This window comes from Numenius arquata, chromosome 10 (genome assembly GCF_964106895.1).
Source record: "Numenius arquata chromosome 10, bNumArq3.hap1.1, whole genome shotgun sequence".
Classification (NCBI taxonomy): domain Eukaryota; kingdom Metazoa; phylum Chordata; class Aves; order Charadriiformes; family Scolopacidae; genus Numenius; species Numenius arquata.
Window position 1 is genome coordinate 34,230,875 of NC_133585.1, and position 22,359 is coordinate 34,253,233.

Genomic DNA, 22,359 nt, shown 5'->3' on the forward strand with positions numbered 1-22,359 from the left:
TTTCTAACACACACACAGACCCTGTCTTCACTGGGGACTACGCATGCTTCGGACCTCTCAAAGTCCTCGTTTGACAAAATATGGTTCGTGGCTAAATAAGAGCACTGTCCTTGCTGACCCGAGGTAGGTTTAAATCAGTGTTAAAGGCCCTGAAGGTCCAGTTCTCTCACTCACTATTGACTGCACATCACTTAAACATATTTCTCCCCCATACATATGCAGCTAGCCAGAAGTAGGTATATTCTATATTGCACTTGCTGTAAGCTATACACACTAGGCGCTCAATAGCATGACCAGAAATCTTGCAGGATTTAATTTACAATCTTGCATGTTGTAAGGCCCTCAGGACAGGAAACTCTCATGCTTTATATATCTATAAAACAACATGCATACCTATGACACTGTATAAATAACAGAGGATCAGATTAAAAACATCTGTAGACACTCTGGCTGATCTGTTGTCTTGCTGGCTGCTGTCTCTTCATAATTTTTGATGGCAGATGAGCCATTTCACGCAACAGGATTACTAGCAGTGCTGATGCAGCTACATATAAATCTGTGGCAACATGTTAACAAGAGACGTGATGACGAGAGAAATTAAATAATAATAATAATAATCTGTCCTTCAGATATGACCTCCTGACAGGTTTCTGTTTGATTTTTATTTACTTTTTGCCAAGAAAAGATAGGAAACATGGATGACTCAAACAAAACAGTTTTGGAAATGTGGTAGTAGGCAGTAAGGACATTTCTTTGATTCAGAGCTGTCTGTTGTGATACAACTTTTCTCTGGCTGCCCAGAACTGTCAACATCCATTCATCTATTGTAAATTGCTTCTGTGAAAGCAAAAATAATGTATGTCCGCAACATGGTGATAGTCACAGAAGATATAGAGATCTTCACACACTGTGCAAGTATTGAGTGCAGAAATAATGCTAAAAGGGAGGCAGACTGTTATTGATACCAAGCAGGGAAGGGAACAACCACATTTCCAAGAGAGAGGCAAAGAGGAATCCTAAATTTAGAACAAAATTCAGAACTGAAGCCAAGATACTGTCACCACCAGAGCTGCGTGAACATCTCACAGAAACTCCTTCAACAGTGTTAAACTCAGCTCCTTTAGGTTTAGAAGAGGGAAACAAAATCAATTCCCTTCACATGAATCTTCTCTGTGTCCTTCAAATCATTATCTAAAAATTCAAATTGAAACACTTTTTTCTCTACTCAGCTATATACTTCTCTAAATTGATTGTAAGCTTTTCGCTTTGACTCCATAGTCAAACTTTTGGCAGCTGGTCACACGGTAGGTCTCCAGAATTGAACGAGCCTGGTATGTTTTCGCAATACATCTCAGGCTGCTCTTAAAAAAGATAAGCATTAATTAAAAGTCACTCCATCTAATAAGAAACTTCACTTTTGCAGTGAGGAATTAAGAATATTTTGAAAGACAGAGTAAAATGCCAGAACTGTGAAAATGTATGAAAAATGTTTTTCTCAAAATGAGATGATCCAAAGATCGTAAGTCAGATCATTTCACATGCAAGTGCTTCCCTCCACCTTTCCATGTTATTCTTTCAGTCCTATCATACTTAATCTTGTCCATTTTCCTCTCTCCTTCCAGTAAGTAAGTGATCTGGCAATGACACCTGCAGTTGTATTCAAAAGTTTGGAGTTCTCTATTCAACTTTTACCACTCTTTTTCAAAGAAACACTTTGAAACCTAACAAGAAAAAAAATGTTATGGAGCAGAACACTTCTCCCCTTACTCTTCTGAAAAGAGAGAGGTGGGCACATACGTACATATGTATGAAGACCTACATAGAGAATTCACATAGCTTCCAAATGCAGGGTATGCAAAGCATTTACATTGATACAACTTTTGTGTTTTGTGTCACAAGTCTGGATACCAGAGGCTTTCATTCTGCAAAGAAGACAGGACATTCAGTTTGATCAGGACATTCACTTAGTAAACATCTCCCATGAAAACTGAGATTGTCTAAAAATGAAATTAAAATGTGATCAAACTGTACTCCTGCCTGCTTTACAACCAGAGGGTGCCAGGCCAGCTCACTAGCAAGGGCTTAACAGCTGTGAGACACATCTGTTGCAGCTGGCAGCCTTTTACATGCTGCTGCATGACTGCAGGCATACTTAAACCCTTCTTCCTCAACCTCCTCCCTGTGCCCAGGAAGGATCTGACAAGAAAAGTAAGTCAGAATCTTAGATAGTATATTGCTTACTATAAAAGATTTTTATTAAAACACATGAACTGCAACAATAAAGCATCTTAATGATTAAGGACAGAATCAGGTTACTCCTTGCACCAGCAAAAAGGATAAAGTCTCTGTCATGTTGTTCCTCCTGCTGCAGAAGCAATCAGTAACTTAAGAAGGAAAGAGCTAATGAAGGCAATTGAATAGCTTTGAAAACATCAAAATCCAAGCGAATCCCTAAATTCTAATCCCACAGCACAACACAACCTTTCCAGCTACACAGTCCTGCAGCATTTACTAAAATCAGATTGTGATTTTAAAATGTGGTTCATATTGGGAGTACTATATATTTGGAAGAGTCGCAGGCCATTAACTCTAGGCCTACTAGTCTCTGTGGATTCATCCTAGATGTGCCGCCGGTGTGCTCATATACCATTTTGTTTCTTTTCAAACCCTAGAGAAACGAAAGCTCACAATTTAGAATAAAATTCTCAAGAATGCCAGAAACACCTCACAAGGACAGTTCAGCTGTTCTGCAACAAAGCCTTATTTATAAAACACATAAGTTTCTCTTTGGAAGTCAGGAATTTAAACAGATTTTGAATCGTCCCTTTTTTAGGGCTTTGAGATTTATTTCAGTGAGAAGCCCAAGCATGTATTTATCCATTCATTCAGGCCAACAGTATCAGAACCTTCTCTTTTATCTTTCGCTAGAGTTACAGGATCTTCCTTCATTGCTTTTTTAACTTCATTTTTATCTTCATGTGACGTTAAACCCTTCACAAATTTTTTTTAAACACACTAGGAAGAAGAGCAGCAGCTGTGAAGTTCTTGGCCAAAATCAGAAACAGTTCCTGCTAGGCCTGGACAGTGGTAGCGGGAAACAAAACGGAACACCACCATCCCCCATACACACACTTTCTGTCAAAAGATAAAGAAAAATAAAACTAGTACAAAAAAAAAAAAAATCGAGTTTTGCGAGAAGAATGAAAATATATTGGGGGTATTCATTTCAACTTTCTTTTACCTGAAGAAAAGTGATTTTTGTTTCAACTAATATAGTAATGTAAGTGAAGGTTGAAGAAAACAAAATCAACCATCAGTCTTTTCCCCTCCTTTAAGAGCAATTAGAAGTTTTCGAGTTTGCTTCCTATTCTGAAGAGAATCAACTCTAAAAATTCTCTCCTAAATCAAGCTTTTCACCTAGGGCTTCTTCTTAACAGTTGCCTACGGTTCTTTCCCACATAAGAGGAGGAGTAAGAAAAATCAGAATTTTGTACACTCTTTCAAAACCATCTTCCCTATCTTTTCCCTATTACTCATTCAGAAAGAGTTTCTCAACCAGATGGATCTTCAAGTAACTCAGACCAGTTAACCACATGCATTCATTGATTCATCCATCCAATCACTAGTGGAGCTAAAGTCACTTAAAAACAGCTGAAAAATCTGACTCCCTTTGCATTTACTTTTGAAGTTCTTGATAAAGGAATCCTTTTAATACACAGAGGACTTGAGGTATGGAATTTTTGCTAAATCACTTCCCTTTTGGCTTGGTGCTTCAGCAAGCCAGCTCTATCCTGCACTGCGTCAGTATTTTCTGTCATCTTGTCATCCTTCATGTGACTTGACATATATCATTTGCTTGCATTATTAATCCAGGAACGCAAGGCAAAAAGTTTAGCTGGTGAAAGGTTTCTTCCTTTTTCTAGAACAGCAAAAGGCTATTGTATAAGCAGAGAAAACAAACTGAAAAGCATCCCAAGGATGAGTTTCGTTTCTCTCAGACAAAATAATCATTCCCATTCTACATTCGTAGAATTTAAACATACAAAATGCCACAAAAATGCATAGAAAACTTTAACACATACTCACTATTAGAAATTAATAATGAAAACCATCTGCATATGAGGATACATGACATGAAACACAAGGAGTCATGTAAACAATGCTCTATGATTTATCCTAATACTGGGAATTGCAGGATGAAGGCTTTTAATCAGACGGCCTCCAGCAACAGCCCTGTTGCCTGGGAAGTAAACACATGTGTAAACATATTTAATAAAGACATATAGGTTGTATCAGAAAACAAGCCTTCTTTTTACATCTCTCTTGCATCACAAAATACATTCATCACAGCTACATGCATGTAAAGTTACAAAGGCTTCGATAGTTTCAGTCCTGCTTGTACTGGTAATTCACTTGGCTCATTTGTGTGTGTAAATTTACCTACCAACTTCCAGAACACAGAGAAAGGTAGACACCAAAACTTCAGTGAGAACATAAGGATTTCCCAACGAGTCATTTCTACAAAAGGAGCATAAGAAGCTCTTTGAGATACAAATCTGTCTTTATTTTCATGTTATATGTAGCATGAAGTTATCAACAATGAATCTTAAGAGGGGAAAATAAGGAAACATAGCACATGATTCAATCTCAGTTTTATTCTCTATACTTTTAGCGAAGGAACAGGGAATCCTTGGATACAGAGTGGCACCATTTGAGGGAGACACAACAGTACTACAAAATAATGACAGAACAAGTAAGAGCAAAAGCTTGATGCCACCCAGTTCCTTCCCACTTCACAGTTAAAGAGACTGTAACCTCTCAACTGCAATTTGGCCATAGAGCAGAGACTGGTAAACTTGTACAGAGTGATAATTGCTGGGATCTTTAATGACAAGCTGCCACATAAAACATAGGACAACACAGGCTAAAGTATCACACAAACTAACAAGGAAGTACTGAAGATGAGTAGCCAGCCCACTAGAATGAAAAATAATTGGCAAGATGAAAAGATATTCACGTGTACTGTAAGCATATGGGAAGGAGAGGCCAGTACTACTGCCTGGGTTTATGGCTTCCTGTTAGAAATACAAGTGTTGTATCACTGTCTATGATGTGACACATGTTGTTTAATGCTAAGTCTAGTCCAAATTTTGCACCTTCTAGATCCCAAAACAGTTTTAAGCCATTACCTTTAAAGGTAAGGAAGATGCCCCAACTTCTGTGAATTCTTTTCCACTGACATTCAGATAGCAGGTTCTCAGGATTTCTAAGCATACCTGTTTTTCTTGAATATAGTACCACAAATATCCAGAGGCATTTTGAAGAATTTTCTTCTGTAAACATTCACACAATTATAACCTCTAAACAAGCCCCTATTCAGCAGTTTAGGCACCCTAAATGTGTTCTGCACATGATCCGACCAGATACACATAGTCAGTGATTCGACTAGATGAGCCCAGGGCAAGCCTTTCACCGACCAAGGTATTTTTTGCTCCAAAACAAACCAAAAAACCCTGCTATTTTTTGTAAATAGCATCCCAAATCCCTCTGTGACAAACTACTATCCTGCAACGTCAATCACAGTTTTATAAGAACAGCAAGAAACTGCAAAACTTGCAATTGCAAAAGCTTTTTCCATGTATTTAAGCTTTCTCCTTTGACGTGATCTGCAATGTATTTGTGTTCTAGTATTTGAACAATATAGGAAGCCAAATTACACCTGAGAAGCACCATACCTTCAGCTGCAGTAATGAAGGTTACTCATCCCATGTGCACTGCACAGACACAAATTGTGAAGAAAACACTGTGCAGTCTCTTCTGCCAAAGGAAGTGCCTGTACTTGACATGACAAACCAGGATTACATGCTGCACCATCACTCGATTTCTTTACATAAATGCCGAGGGATCTCAGCTACATTCTGTGACATAGACAAATTCATTTGTACAACAAGAAAGCTGTCTTTTTTAACAATAGGGTGCAGATTCAAGAATATAGTCAATATAATATTTAAAATAACTGAAAAGCGATTTATTAGCCACTAAAGTACTCAGAACAACATATTCATGAAGGTCAAGATCTGCTATTTCTTAGTTATTTTTTGAAGTAGATGGGCAAAGAATAGTAATTTTGCATGGTTCCTTCACCAGACAGCTAGTGATTGCCTAGAACTGTAAGATTCTCCATTCATTTTGTCAAAAAGTATCACTTCTGGATGCTGATCCTTCCGGATATAGTTATTGGAAAGGGTGGCGATGAGTAGTTTGGAAGATCTAAAAATGTCATGTTTCTTTCGCACTATCAAGACACCTGGAATGACGGACTTAAGAACCACTCTTCACTAGGTCAGGAAGATCCTCAATTTGTACTATGGGAGCACTTCTTCCTAAAACAAAGGCAGATGAGCTTTGCTATTGAGTTTTGGTGTGGATATGAGTCTCTATCCAATGAGTTTTGCCTGGAAGGAAACAGGTCAGAAGCGACATCAAGAAGAAAATCATGTCTGAATTACTGACCCCTTCTGGTAAAGAAGAAGTGGATTCGAAAAATGGGTTATTTATTGAAAGAGTTTTAAAGCTCCAAATTGTGAACTGTCTGTGTTTATGTGCTGTGTTGAAGAAAGTCAGACTTGGCACATGTTTCTCATTAACTGTACTAAAGCAGCTCAGTTTCCCTAGAAATCCCCAGTTTCTCCTCTGCAATAGGGTAATCTAGAAGGCCCCTAATTTTAGCTCTTCAGTCTGAAAGGGTAGCACATACATAAGAAGTGCTGAGTGAATGCTGCTGAAATGTCTGTGATTATGTGGAATGCTAAAGCAAATTGGCTTGCTTGGCATGTACAACATCATTAAAATCTTCAGAATGAGGTCTAAAAGCAAAGAAGTCTCATAGATATTTGTATAACACATTTCACACATGAAGCTTTCACATAGCTATCTTAAACATCTGTCAGTGCAATCAAGAGACACTCTGTGTTCCAGGATTCCAGTAACATAACTTGTTTCAAACTGGTCATAGCAAAAAGCTAGCCCCTACACAACCCAATGTGTTGTCTATGCCCAAAGTGTAGGCCAATATTTGCACATTTGCAGAATAACCCTAGAACCTGGACACAGACAATTTTTAAAATTTGTTATTAGTTCTGAACAGGAAGAAGTAGACTGGGCCAAATACATTACATAGTTTTTCTAGCATTCATTATAACAAAAGTCATATTTAGAAAACTAGTCCGTATGCTTTCCACTGATTTTCTCATTTTCAGGCAGATTAAATCACTTTGGAACTGTTTGCTTGTTTGTTGAGAACAGCTTTCAAGATGAGGTAATTAAAGGAAACCTATCAATTCAGTATATATTTTCAAGTTAATAATGTTGACATACTGTTCAAATAAACCTCCAATTTACTACAATCTGTTTTTAGACAAGCCCTCCGTTTTAACCTCCAAATGGAAGGAAAACTAAGTGACTTTCCTCATCTCACTTAATAGAGAACATATGTTCAAAGATAATACTGTAGGCTTGTTCTGAGAAGCTGTTCTTCCTCTGACAGAGATGCAGTGAGCTTGCATAGTAACGCTGATACATAATGAAAGTACACGTTGCCATAAATCTCATGCGCTGCAGAGGTCACTTCAGAGAAAAAGAGACCACTGATCGGAGAAGCACATACGCACGCACAAACAAAAGCATCCTGGCCACAGGTGAAAAAAGAACCTGGTGTATCTCCTGTCAGCTGGAGGGATCAGAACTAAGAGCCACCTCAATCCTAATTATTTTGGAGCAGGGGGGAGGAGCTGGAGGTGATAGCAAAGGGACAGAGAGAGGATGGAAAGCAGGAAAGGATCTCTACCATCACAAAGCACAAGAAGCAGCTCTGAAATAGAACTATTTTAAATCCTTGCATTACAAACTCTCTGGAATAATTTCAGATGGAAAAGCGACAGTAATAGCAACAGGAAATTTCATTTGTTTTATAAAGATTTATGTAAAACATACCTATTTTTATAAAGTACACAAAGTATGTAGTTGTCACTTGCTTCTCCAGGTCTCAACATTTTATTCTACAAAAGAAGGTTAATTCACCTGCCGAGGCCACTGTACTTGATGCTGGAAAAGCCGTTAAAAAAATTCACATTCCTTGAATCCCAGTCAATTCGTTGATTCGTTAGACTACGCCTATAAACAAGCCAACATTTTACTTGTATCCAGAAACAAATCAAAGCCACTTCAGTCTATTGTGCTCAATACCATGCCATCACACCACTAAGATGGGGCCAAGTGTGATCACTTACATTCAGTAATAAAAGAAAAACAAAGATCCATCACCAGACATTATTAACGTTTAGTTGCAGATTTATCTGATCCAACAAAGCCATGCCACATCAAACCTTTCAAGTTCATACCCACCAAATCAAACAATGACAAGAATCACTGAACAATTTTTCAGTGTGATTTGGCACAGCCCATGTCATAATCACTTGCCTAAAAACCAGGAAGTATAAGTTGTCTTAGCAGCAAGAAATGAATAAGCTTTTAACGATGAACTGTGAAGCTATCCTTAAATCTCGGGATTCTGGGGCATAAATCTGCATCAACATATAGCTGGGGCCCTGCTTTTACCTCAAGAACAAAATAAAACACCAGCAGTAGTGAGAAGCCATTCTTTGTTAAACCCTTGATACCATTTGACTTATCAGGGGATGAGGCATTAGTACGGTAGTGGGCACTGTAGTTCTTCCTCTGCTTCACCAATTCTCTTAAGACATTGTTCTGTGACAGAGTTGTAGTGGAGAAGTTTTAAATTTGTTTATTTTTCCTTACTTGTATATATGAACAAGACCCTGAGTTTTGGTGGAGGTTTTTTTGTCATTTGTTTGTTTGTTTCTTAAATGTAGAGAGCATCCCAGGCAGTGTTGCATATGTTGCTGACAAACCTCACCTTAAAATGCTGGCAGCACCGCAGCTAACTTTAGGAGTGACTATGGTTCAGATTTCAAAAGTAAAGGTGGCAATTTAACCTCTGGTGCCTAAGCCTACACTTAAGATGCCAAATTATGGACATTAATGTCTAAAAAAAATGGTTTGGTTTACAAGATACCCAAGTCCTACTTTAAATGGTTTGATTTGGAGAAGAGAAGGCTCTAGGGAGACCTTATATCAGCCTTCCAGTATCTGAAGGGAGCCTACAGGAGAGCTGGAGAGGCACTCTTTGTCAGGAAGTGTAGTGATAGGACAAGGGGTAATGGTTTTAAATTGAAAGAGGGGAGATTTAGATTAGATATCAGGAAGAAATTCTTTACTGTGAGGGTGGTGAGACACTGGAACAGTCTGCCCAGAGAAGCTGTGGATGCCCCATCCCTGGAGGTGTTCAAGGCCAGGCTGGATGGGGCTTTGAGCAACCTAGTCTAGTGGGAGGTGTCCCTGCTCATGGCAGGTGGGTTGGAACTCAATGATCTTTAAGGTCCCTTCCAACTCGAACCATTCTATGATTCTATTCTATGATTATCAGAAGTGCTTGTGCAAACCACTTCCATTTATTGCAGTGGTAGCTGCTGGAGATCTCCAGCTAATAAGCCTGAAGAGTTACCAGGGGTTTGTCTTTAAATTATGGGGTATTCACTGGAAGAACTGATTTTCTGCACAGCCTACCAGTCTCTGCAAACAACAGAAAAAAAGACTGTGATTTAAGTCAACCATGAGAAGTGGGTTTTGTTTTTAATTAAGTTTGGGATGAAAAATAAATAGTATTACAGAGCAAAACACAGCACTTGAGCTTTGCTTGCAAGAAAGAATTAAATTTACAAAACAGTACCAGGAGAAATAGCTTTTTATTCAGTAGCTCAGTAATTTAGACATTCATATAGGCTCAAAACCTTTCTTTGCCCAAGATCTGAACCCCAAGCCCCTGGTCTTCCATTGCTGCTGTTGCCATGCGTTTCCAAAATATTTATCAAGGCACAAAGAACAAAAACAGGTTCACCATTAGGGAACCCTCAGCATGGACACCACAAGAAAGGTGACACTTTAGATACATGTCTTGTGTTTGAAACACAGACCTAAGCCAGAGCCCAAAATTTCTACAGTATTTATGCACAATCTCTTGCTCCAGTATGGACTCGGTGCTTATTGCAGATCACGTCAAAGGAGAAAGCTTAACTTTACGCCAAGCACCTGCACAGGGATAACCAAAGCTGCAGTCTCTATAAATTGTGCTTACTCAGACCAATTCCTCAGCCACATAAATGTTGATGTTTCAAGTGACAGTGTATGACAGACAAACAATCCTGAGCTCCCGCTGAGTAAAACAGAGGTTCAGAAATTAAGCAGGTAGGATGCTTCATTCCACATTCCAAGGTAAACATTTAATACGGCTTCCTGTACTATGAGTTGCTCAGGTTCAAATACAAAGCTTGGAATATCAGAGTGAGGAGAAGATTAACTGTAGCATCGGAACACAAGCAGAGATTTCTCCAATCAGGATGACTTACTAAATAATGACTCTGTAAGCCCCAGGTGGTTTGTCACAGACATATCTTTAAAAATAGAAAATTACATACCATTAAGCCACAGCCCAAAGAGTTCAACAAAAATGAAACCTTGATAAATGTGGAAGTTAGAATAATTTTTAAATTTTGCATAAATGACACCAAAAAAATTGAAAGTCAGCTTGAAATAAAATTGCCATAAAAATTGCCTAAAACCTTAGGTTTTTATGCCTCAAGAAACAATTTTAAAGTTTTTTTTCCTCATCCATTTGGGAGAGATTTTTGCTTTAGCAGAACCATTTGCAGTCTCTCCCTATAAAACGGATCAGTCTGACATCAGTAGATATTACTCAGCTCAAGGCAAACAAAGTTAGGAGTAAGAGAGAAACTTCGCCAGCTTCAGCCACCACTGTATGCAAGTTGAAAAGCTATTTATTCTATTCTTCTAGTTCTGAAGTAGTATTTTAAGGTTTGTAGAGAATAAAATCTTGGGCACTCAGCAATTTAGCTGCAGATGTTTTATGTATGAGTCTTTGTCTATATTCTACCCCCAACATATAGTGAGCAACAGAAAAAGCAAAGCGAGCTCTAATGAACAGTAATCTGACTGCAGAAGTCACGTGTGGACAAACACCATCTCCGTTATCAGAAGGACTAATCAGGTATTTTTGAGTCCTTTGTATTCACAGAGAGGTTCCAAGGTCACTCTTATTGCCAAACGTTCCCAGGATCCAGGAGCTTCCCATTTTAGAGCCAGCTCCCCTTAGCAGCTGGTCATATACTAAGTCCAGGAAGTTTCAGACCATTGTTCAAAATACTGTTTTTACAAGATGGTAAGATGTAACTTCAGAGACTGGAAGAGTACTTTAGAGAGAACCAAGAGTGATGAAGTTTCACATAGCATTCTTTGCACCGTTTTCTGGGTACCTGAGTACATCATAATTACTATCTGAAGTTTAAGTTAGTTAAATGAGACCTTAAGAACGTTGATTACTATTTATAATAATAAAAATTGTGAAATTAAAAAAAAAGTATTTGAAGATCTGGGGCCTGATGCTTGCAGATACATGTTCAAGCTTACCATATTTTATATCCGGTAGTTAAAATAGTACTTAAGATACTCCAGAGGAGAAAAGGAGTAAACATACAGCTGGTATTCAGATCTAATTTTTTTTAATGTGCCAATGTAACGTGAAGCAGCACATTTTCCAAATTCTGTTTACATCTTAATATCGGCCATCTTTTAGATGATCATTAGGAAATATTCAAACACATTAAAGTTTGCAATACTCTTTTGAAAGCTGATTAATGGTCATTATTAGGAACTATCCATGTAGCTCATTCCAACATTTGCCAAAAAAAATTACCACTTTTTCATTTTAAAAACTAACAACATCAGGAATAAATTATAAACTTTAGCTCAAGTGACCTTATCCTTCATTGTTGCACAATACCAAAATGGACCTGATTCTCCCCATCTGCACACTGTCCCTTCTGCACTACCTATTAAAGCAAAGCTGCTGGATCAGCCAGCTGCAGGCTCCTCTGACTTAGAGACATCGCAAAAACTCACTTCCGTTTGGAACAAGTCCCTCTTGCCTTTCTCATTTTAACAGTCCCAATGTAACCACAAGGTTATTCTCCACTCTCAAATCAACATTTGGCCCTTTGACATTTTGAGTCATGCTAAGTAGTTCATTTGTCTTTAACAAGATTACTCCTTGATTATCTCTTTGGAAGGCAATTGATCAATCAATACTAATGAATTCATTCAGACAAAGGATCTAGTATCCAAATCTATGTATTCAAAATTGAATTTCACATTTACTTTCAAGTTCTTAAATGTTTTTAGTAAGAAGTCTATAGAAGTAAATTGCTTTTAGGTGCCAATAGCTTCATTACAAAATATTAATCACCTTTATGGTTTCTTCATACCAGTGCCTCAAGTAAAATTGATTTGAAACATGGACAGCAAAATTAGAAAAGACTGATTTCCTATGCCTTTAACGCTCACAACTGGATTTTCCTATGTCTACAGAAGCACTAATCTGCCAGAAGTAATCAGGGCATTCATACCACTGCTGCCACCTACAGATTATCTGATAACTGAGGGTTGAACTGACACTACCACATTTTCCTAATGAGAGCACTGATAGATAGGTGGGTAGGAGAGATGGATTGTATTTTCATGAAGCTCATAGAAATCAAGTAGTTTAAAGATTAATCTCCATTGTCAGCTTTGGTTGAAATTAATCAATGGCTTCAAAAATTGTTAGGGGGGACACAAACACCAAGAGATTACACTCTTGGTCTCTTTTCCTAAAGAAACAAGGCTTGCAATGTTTTGTTTATTATCACATGCACACCTTTCAAACAGGTTTCATCTGTTAAGTTATTATAATGTCATACTGCAACATTTCTCATATTGTACTTACTTTAGAAGAAAATTAGAACCTTGTCAAATGTCCTGTACCCTGAAGCACGAGGCAGATGAGGCTCAGAGAGCCTTTTCATGGAGTTTCCCCTCCACTATTTTGAAGTGTATGACGAGACCCATTTTAGTACATTTCTGAGGGCTGCTTGGGAAGTCTGACATTTACTAAGCTCCTGGTGCACTGAGATTTCAATTAATTGATTTCCCTTTCTTTGACTGACAGCAGCCAATCTTCTGGCTAACCAGCATCAGAGTCCCAAGGAAACTTCACCGAGCGCTGTCCTGAAGAAGCTACTTCATGTCTCTGCCATGAAAGGCAGGCTAGGAATCAAATTTTGTCCTGCTACTGATTGTACTGTAGCCATTTGTTAGTGATATATTTAATGAGGTCAGCATAACTCAGCGTAATGTACTCCTAAATATATTTAATATTGATTTCCTCCACTTTACTAGCAAAGTAATGTTGGACAGACTGCCAAAACATTAATTCCATTTCCAGGCGTTTTTCTCTTCCTAAGGTTGATTCCAACACAAAGATTAAGAAAGTTTAATCTATCATCTCTAAAAATGTATTCTACATCCAGGTGTTCTACTGTTTCTGCCTCCTGGTATCCTCTGTCACTTTCTTCACACTATAAAACCTGGCTCTGGGCTCCTTAGAGCTATTTGTTTCAGCATTAAACTCTCTATTCAGCATTTGCCTCTGCTTTCAGGTGTTGCCAGTGAAGAATCTACTTCTCCTTGGTGGCAGGCCAAATCAGTCTTTATCCAATTGACTGTGAGGACATTTTAAGCTCAGAACTGCTTTTCTCAAATACTTACAGAAGTGTTTTTCCCAGGAAACCTTATCATTAATTTCATAGTTTCTGGCTAAAACATGTCAGCTAGCATCTGTTCACAAGCCTGCACAAAACACACTCCCTGTTTTATACAGATGGTATTATATTCTTTTTATCAGCCTTTGTATAAGATTACACATTTTCATCAAGTTTCAACAAAATGTTGAAGTAGGTAAACTGACCAATGTATTTCAGCATCTCCCAGACAAAACAGCAGCTAGCTGGGAAAAACAAAACATCCTGTTCCACATGTGTCCCTTACAAGCCAGCTTAAGGTTTGCTAAGTTTTCCATAAGGCTATATTAAACAGTACCAAAAAAACCCCACCACCGCAAACAACAAATAACCCCACAAACACATCTTATTTCTTTCATCCCACCAGGGAAACTCCAAAATGGGAAGGCATCATTTGGAAACAGTAATACTATCATGCAGAGTTTTCTTTAAATATAATCACAAACATTACTTATTTGCAAGTACTGAAGATAACATTCCAAGAATTCAGGAAAACCAGATGATACCAAACCAACAGTAATTTAAATTTTGATGCTTTTCATGCATGTAATGTTTCCTGTACCATTTGGTGTGTTAACATAAAACATAAATTAGAAATACACAGTCAGTGCAACCATATCAGCTTTCTGAAACATTCCTTTTTACTTTCTCAAGTATACATCACTAATTACATGCTAAATTACGTATTTTTAATATAAACTAGTTTTCTCTCCTTGTTTCCTAATTCCAATGTATTTAATTAGTCACATTGATAGAGGTTTGCCTGCACAGGATCTATTCTTAATGAGAATGTAATAACCTTCCAAAGCTCTGTAATAAATTGTTCTGAAAACACACTCTGCGTTTCCCCAAATGTCTATCATTTACCTCTTCCCAGCCTCTTTTGACTGCCCTCTCCTTCCATCTTGTAGCTTACTCTTAAATATTTCTAAAATGATCTCCTGGTAAAAAAGCACAGTCTAATATTTCACAGGTGCACTCGTGCTCTCTAGGGTAAATGTATCACCCTGTCATCACCATGGTCAACACATTCCTCACAATCACATTATCAGCTGCTTGTGTTGTTTCTGTCCTTATGGGGTGGTTGGGAATGCACAGAACTGCCGTGTGAAAGATTTCCAGGTGCAAGGTTATAGCTTTGCATCTGTTTTTCTTCTCATGAGAGGTTTTTTTTCTCCAATCTTTATAGGATTTCTATGTGCTCTTATTATGTTATCACTAGCATACGAAATATACACAGTCTTTCAAAAGCGGACTAAATACTATGCAGCGTGAAAGCAACACTGGATTAAAGGTAATTTTACCAGGGTTTCATCAACATAAACACTATAAATAAATTAGTCGAGTCCTATACTTGCCTATGATTATCCTATCGTGCATTCTCAGCTATCCTTCACTGGATTTTAGCTTTCAGTTACTTACCTCCAAAAGCCTCTTTTTACTGAAAACCTGAGAGATATCTTTCTTACAGAACATCAGTGTAAAAGGCAATCATCACTTAGACAACTCTATATGTGAATTGCCAAGTAATTTCTAACAACACTGCCAATTCTAAGTCTCAGTTCTTAAAAAAATGCTCATCCCGCCAGAACTTTAGTGGCAGTTGGGTCCACATGTGGACTTTGCACCTTTATACAAGATGGGAAACAAAAGATCTATTCATTACTGAACTTTAAAGAAGGCGCATCTGCATTCAAATGTGCATTGCCTCACAAATGTCAGACTATTTTAAGTCTGGAAAACTGGAAACACACTGGAAACACTCCAATGGTCTCATGGAAGACATGATCTTGCAAGCAGTGATTCTTATTTTCCAGAGCTACATACCCGGGTAAGTTAGGGTTTTTGCTTTGTCTACCAGTTTGATAAGGGTTTCCACATGAATTTTTCTGATCATATATGAACTTTATCATCACAGGACACAACATGCCCTGGCATATTCCCTGGAAGTTGAGGAGAGATTGAACCATCCCAAAGCACACTACCAGCAACAGATTACAACTGAATAAGGGAGAATGACACTGCAAGTACAGATGCAATCCTAGGTTAAATCTGTTTATACAAGAGGAACAGTTGTCACAGAAGGTTAAGACTGAAATCTTGAAGTTTTTAGAAGAGGAAAAACTGGTTCTAAATTAACAACAACGCACCTTTTCTTTTTGAACCCTATGCAATTCACTTGTTGCAAGTGAAAGGGATTTTTGTTCCATCTGAACCTACTTTTAAAGAGTTCCTTCCCATCAATTTCATTCACACATCAACAGCACTACCTGCAGGCTTCCATGGCTAAATAGATAAATGTAAATTTCATGACAAATTATTAGGCTTTGTCACTGAGCGTTTATAGAACATCACAGTCTGTCCCTTTACTTGTCCTGCCTATGACATTGTTTTAATGAAATTTTCTTCTTTTTTCACCGTGTGAGGTAGGCGAGTATAGTGCACTGGTCTTCTTTAACATCTCCAAGTACTTTCATTTTCCAGAATTCATTCACATACTGAAGTGGAAAGGTGAAGATTCTGGAATTATCTCATAAGCAGACCAGAATTTCTACTGCATATCAGAAAAATGATTGCTTTTGGAAAGTCAGTGTATACTTTAAACTCTCTCCAGTGAATATAGTAGACATGCTTAAGATTTATTTGTAGGTAGCATCCCTTGTATCTCTTGTCACTCAAGTAAACAGCACACGCATTTTTAGTAGCTGTTATGTTACAAAACAAGACTCGATTAGAATTAGATCATGCCAAAACTGGAATCCAGAAGATTTGCACTCTGCCAGATTGCATACAATACTCTTGTTACAGCTAGCATACAAGCCAAGTTGCAATGAATACATTCTTATAAAATGTTTTGAAATCCTGTAACTTTAACCCTGCTTTGGATTTCAGACTCTGCTAGTGCTCCCTGACAAATAGCTTGCTGTTACAGTATCAATCATGCTGCTTTTAGAGTAGAGTATATGGTCATATTTTCACTACAATTTAGAGGAAAACTTGTAGGAAACCACAGAAGAGGAACAGAAGAGATATGACCAGAGAGGCCTATTTTCTGCCAGGGCTGATACAGCTTGATCAATACTCAGTATCACTAAAGGAGATATTTTTATTTATGAAAAATAGTAGGATAAAATAGCCAGCAAACCTCAAAAATTATTTAAATGCAATTATTAAAGTTTTATACTTTGAATTTTAACTACAAAGGAATTTTGAAGATTTCTCAATATTAGAATAATTTGAAACAAAAAAATAAAAAGGACTACATTCTGAAAAGAAATATTTTTAATAATATAACTTACTAATTTAGTTGAAAATTTTAAAAAATGTAAAATAAAAGTACTGTAAACTTAGGAAAAATATGTTCTATGTATAAGAAGAATATTACAAAAAAGTAGTGGAACACTTAGACGCAAAATTGAAATTAACTTCAATGAGGGACATTTGAATAGCTTTCCAAAGTAAGTAATATTAAAAATCCACTTTCTATCTTCTATGGATATAAGCCATTAGAGAACAATTTATTGCAATATACTTATAAACTAAACATCTTAGAGAATAATTTTGTTCATTTTGCCTACATTTCACCATCAGAGTAACAATGCTGAGATCTAACAAGAAGCAACACAGTAACAGCTAGGTGGTACTAGTTTAGTTCTTCTCCTTGTTAAAGAGTTTTGCAAGTCAGTTGTGTAACTCATTGCTTTCTTACCAAGAACAATTTTACTTTCACACACAAAATAATTTCTTTACCTTCTGAAGAAAAAGATTAGACCTCATATTTCATTGTTTTGTATCAAACTAACCTGCACTGATTTTTAAGTTGGTCAGGGGAGACTCTTGTTTCTGTAATCCATCCTTTAGAGATCCTGTTGAGTAGATCAGGGATTATGAAAAGGCAACTAAAAGGCCAAGCCTACCCTCTAGAAAACATTACACAAAGCTAAAGAACACACTCACCATGTAGAGAGAAAGGGAAAGAGAGCTAGCCGAGAGGCCTCCAAAGCCAGCCAGGAACTCAAGGACACAGCAGCAGCTGGGCCATTAGGGTTTAGATCTTTCTCACCTGTATTGAGCTGGAAGCACTCTCCCAGAAGGGCTGTATGTTTAGCAAAAAGTCGAGGATAGGTTAGAAGCAGCTTCTAGATAACATATCATAAAATAAGGTTGTTATGTTTGGCTGAGAGCAGGTTGTGGTTTAGTGAACAGGCTCCTTGTATTAATTAAATTGGAAGAGGACAAGTTCTCTGAAGTATGAGATAGGGCCTCAGCAGGCAAATATGCTCCCTGACCAAAGGTTTAAGTTGGGTTACGAGCTTGCTCTAAGAGTATAAGATTTTGGGACCCTGCTCTCTGTGTGCCTAAAGCTTAATGGGAGTTTTGCTGGGTTACAGGAAAGGACATGGTAAGGGATATTTCAAAGTGGGATATGCTGTCACTTTACAGGATCTGAAGATTCATGTCCTAGATTTAGAAGTGATGATTAGAAAGGTGTTTCTGCTAGGGAGCAGTATATGCCTGTGGTAGGTTGGAGAGACTATTCTGGAGGCAAAGGACTAGGTGATGGTGGAGACATTTCATAAGGCAAAACAAAACATCCCTTGTAACATTTGTTCCACCCCCCATGGGGAGCATGGTCTAGAGGTACTCAAGCTCTTTCTGAGTTGAAATAAGGGGTTTGGGGACACAACTTGATGCTGTGCTTCTGTACCTGTACTTGCATGGAAAATTGGTAGTATTCTTGATGATTAGTAACCATGTTCAAAAAATACAGCCTCTGGTCACAATGAAGTTGACTACTTTCTACTGTATGGGAAAGCAAGTTCCTGAATTATACTTCAAGTTAGTTGCTGAAAACACCCTGTTTTTCCCTGCTCCAGCTACTGTTTCCAGTAGCTCACCTGTGTTTCACTGGAAAGAAATAACTGAAGAGTTTGTGGGGTATTAACTACAACAGAGAAAAGAAGTAACTCTTCAGACCTCTGAATATACAATATCCCTTATATGGCACACAATAGCAACAACCAATCTCTGATGCTATGGCCCAGTAGTTAAAGCTAAGACCTTGAAAAAATCACAAGGCTTCTTCATCCATGACACAGTGCAAAGGGCAAAATACCTATATCTTTTCTGGCCATTTTTTTTTCAGCATAGAGGAAAATTGATGTTTCAAGGAAAAATAAAAGTAAAAATATTTCCTGGGGAAATAAGCATTCTTCTTTTGCCTTTTCACTAAATTTTATACTTGAAAGAAAATAAAATCTTACTCCCATAAGAGTTTATCTGGGTTTGGTACCTGCTAAATATTTGAATTATAATGATCTATTTGTGATTTTAAACTCATTCCCATTATGTGGGAAATTAAGAAATAAAATTTCTCATGGCTTTCATTTGGAAATTCATATACTCATATAGAGCACCTAATGCTCTGTATTACATTGTATTTAGTATCAGGTTTTCATATGCAAATCCAAAGTGTTGAACTGTGATGAAAAGCTGTGAAAGCTTAGATTTTTATTACCAATCCAAGGAGAACTAGAGTTAAAGTTTGATGCATAAACAACAGCAACCGGATGGATAGATGATGGATAGAAGGATGTTCAGATGGATAGACAGAAAACAATATTTTGTTTTTCTGTTGAAGATTGTCAGAGGTTCAGCACTGTACAAAATAAATGGAATGGAAAAGAATGTTCTAGATTACAGGATTATTTTGGGATTTTTTTAAGTATGGAACAGTCAGGGAAAATTGGATATACTAGCAATGATGAGCTTGGCAGAAACTGTGTTTTAAGGAATAATTTGAATTAAGTGATTTGTAGATTAGTGATTTGCTTGTAGAAGGTAAGAGAGAGTCCTTCAGAAATATGATACCACATGGTCTTTAACAGCACTCACTGATGCTGATTAACGTTTGAAAGTGATCAACATAGATCAATGATAACTATCATCAAGAGATCAACATAAACAGGACTCCAGTAATATCTCTCAGAAAATTGTGAGAAGTTTGGATCTATGAATTCATTCACAAGTGACATAGATGGTTAGAAGACTGATGTTACAGAGACACAGTACTCAACATTTGAAACATGAAAAGTTTCTTGCATATCCTGATCTAGTCACAGCAGCTGTCAGTCACTGGGTCACAAATTGATATTACTTCTTTGGAACTTGGTGGTCCTCTGCGCTAATTCACCATTTTTCTCTTTATAAGAGATTATATATTTCTTAATGTAGCTATTCATTTTGAGATAATTATATAGACAACGTCTCAGTAATTATAAGGCATTCCTTTTACTTTGTCCAGAAATTTTCATCATTTTGCTAGCGGCTCCAGGAAAATATTCATTGGAGTCCAGTGAAGGGAATTCAACATCCCTAGTAAAGAAAGACACCTATCACTAAGCATGTGAGTAGTCTTCTTTAAATTAATGAGTTTACCTTTGCAGTAAAGATAGGCACACGCTAATTGTCTTGTTGAATCAGGATTCTCCTGATGTATAGAGTACATGTGCTTACATGTTTTGAAAATCAAAATCACAGAATCACAGAATCACAGAATCTTAGTGGTTGGAAGGGACCTTTGAGATCATCGAGTCCAACCACATTAAAAAACAAACAAACAAACAAAAAAAAAAACACAACACACAAAAACAAACAAACAAGCAAACAAACAAAAAAAACCACAACAACAAAAAAAAACACACACACAAAAAAAAAAAAGCACCCACCAACTAAACCCCACACCCACAACCTCACACACAACACCCCACCACAAACCAACAATCCCGGGCACTAGAGCATGCCCTGAAGAGCCATGTCTACACGTTTCTTAAATACCTCCAGGGATGGTGACTCCACCACCTCCCCATTTATATACAAAAGAATGACATTCTCATTATTCCATGTTCAGTGACTAGCTATTTCCTATAGAGTTTTGAACATTTATTTGACTAAGAATATTATCTGGAAGGTGACAGAAATGAAGACTACCAAGTCCCGTATTCCTAGGGAGAGGATGATTTCTAGATGAAATCAAAGGAAATTCTTTCCTTACATCTTACAAAGAAATGACTGACAGCCCAATGAAATGTATTAAAATAATGGTCTTGGATAAACTCTTCTTCATCTGGCATTTATATTTACAATTATAGTTGGTATGCTGTAAGGTTATTGCACTTTGTTCCAAAACCTGATGCCTAATCATCTCAGCCACACATCTTGTCCACTAAGGCAGTTTCATGAACCAGCATAACCCCAACGAATACTTCAACATTTTGATTAATTTTGAAAGAGAAAAAAAAAATTGGTTTCTTCATCATCTTTTCACTGTTAAGCAAGCAAACACCAACTTGATGCAAAACAATTTTGTAGTGAATTGCTTTCACAAAACAAAATAGTGTTGTGTGCTACCTGTAAATCTAAGTTATAAATCTAAGCCTATCCTCTGCTTAAGCACTTCGGCCAAAAGAAAATACAGCCTTTGGTACATTTGTGCATTTCAGAATCTGTCTGTATTTTACAACTGCAAATGCTTGACTCTAACTTTCTCCCAAGTTCCATATGCTTGGTGGTACTATTCTGGGCTAATGCAAGAAAATAGGTTAGTCACCAAGAAAAGAATCCCAGTGTAGAACATCCAGTTCTAAAAGTTATGATTGATACAAATGACTCTCACAACCAAAAGGAACACAAAATTAGCTGCTACATCTTTTAAGAAAATTTATTTCTACTAAAATTTTCTGGATTACTGAATAGGTTGCTGGGAAGGATTCATTGCTGGTCCTTTGGAGTAAAAGAAAATTGTTTTCTTCAGCTTCTTCCTTTTTTTTAATTATAAAATTTCCTATCTACCAATTACAGGAAAGAATATATTTATTTAGCTTAGATTGCGAGTAACATAATCATAATTTTAAGTAGCTGCCTGAGAGACAAAAGTCTCATAGAAGTTAGAAAGAGTCTTGCTCTAAACAATGGGAAGGGACTACGGCTTCACGGCTTGCAGAAGCGCCCATAACACCCACCAGTGCTGGTATGAATTAGAAACTTCTATGCATGGAGGACCTAGCAAGGCCTATAGGCAAGAACTATATGAGCCACAAGTCTGTCCAGGAACAGGGGGCAGAATGCTATTAAAGCTACGTTTGGAAGGCACAACATTATTCTAAGAAGTTAGTATTTTCCTGACCACTTAGCATACCAAAAAAACCCCAGGGGTCCTACTCATCTGTCCACAAATTTATCTCCTTAATCATAAGTCTTTTATATCAGGTACAAAATAAGTAGCAGATTCCTCCTCCTTGGCATAATTGAGGAAGTTTGGGTTCTGCTGCTAGAATCATACAAAAATTAATTTAATGCTGCAAATCAACTTGTCTAAAATGCTGCTTGTTTCAGGCAGTCCATTAAAGATGTTGACAGCTATTATCTGACTGAAAATAACAGACTTACAATTAACTAAGCATCCCAGAGTTCAGACTGTTAAGGAAAAATTGAAGGCATTTTAAGAGAAAAAGCTTTTCCTGAGTCTTTAAAAAATCACATCTAATTTATCATACAGTAAGGTGTCTGAACACCCACTGGATAGATCTTT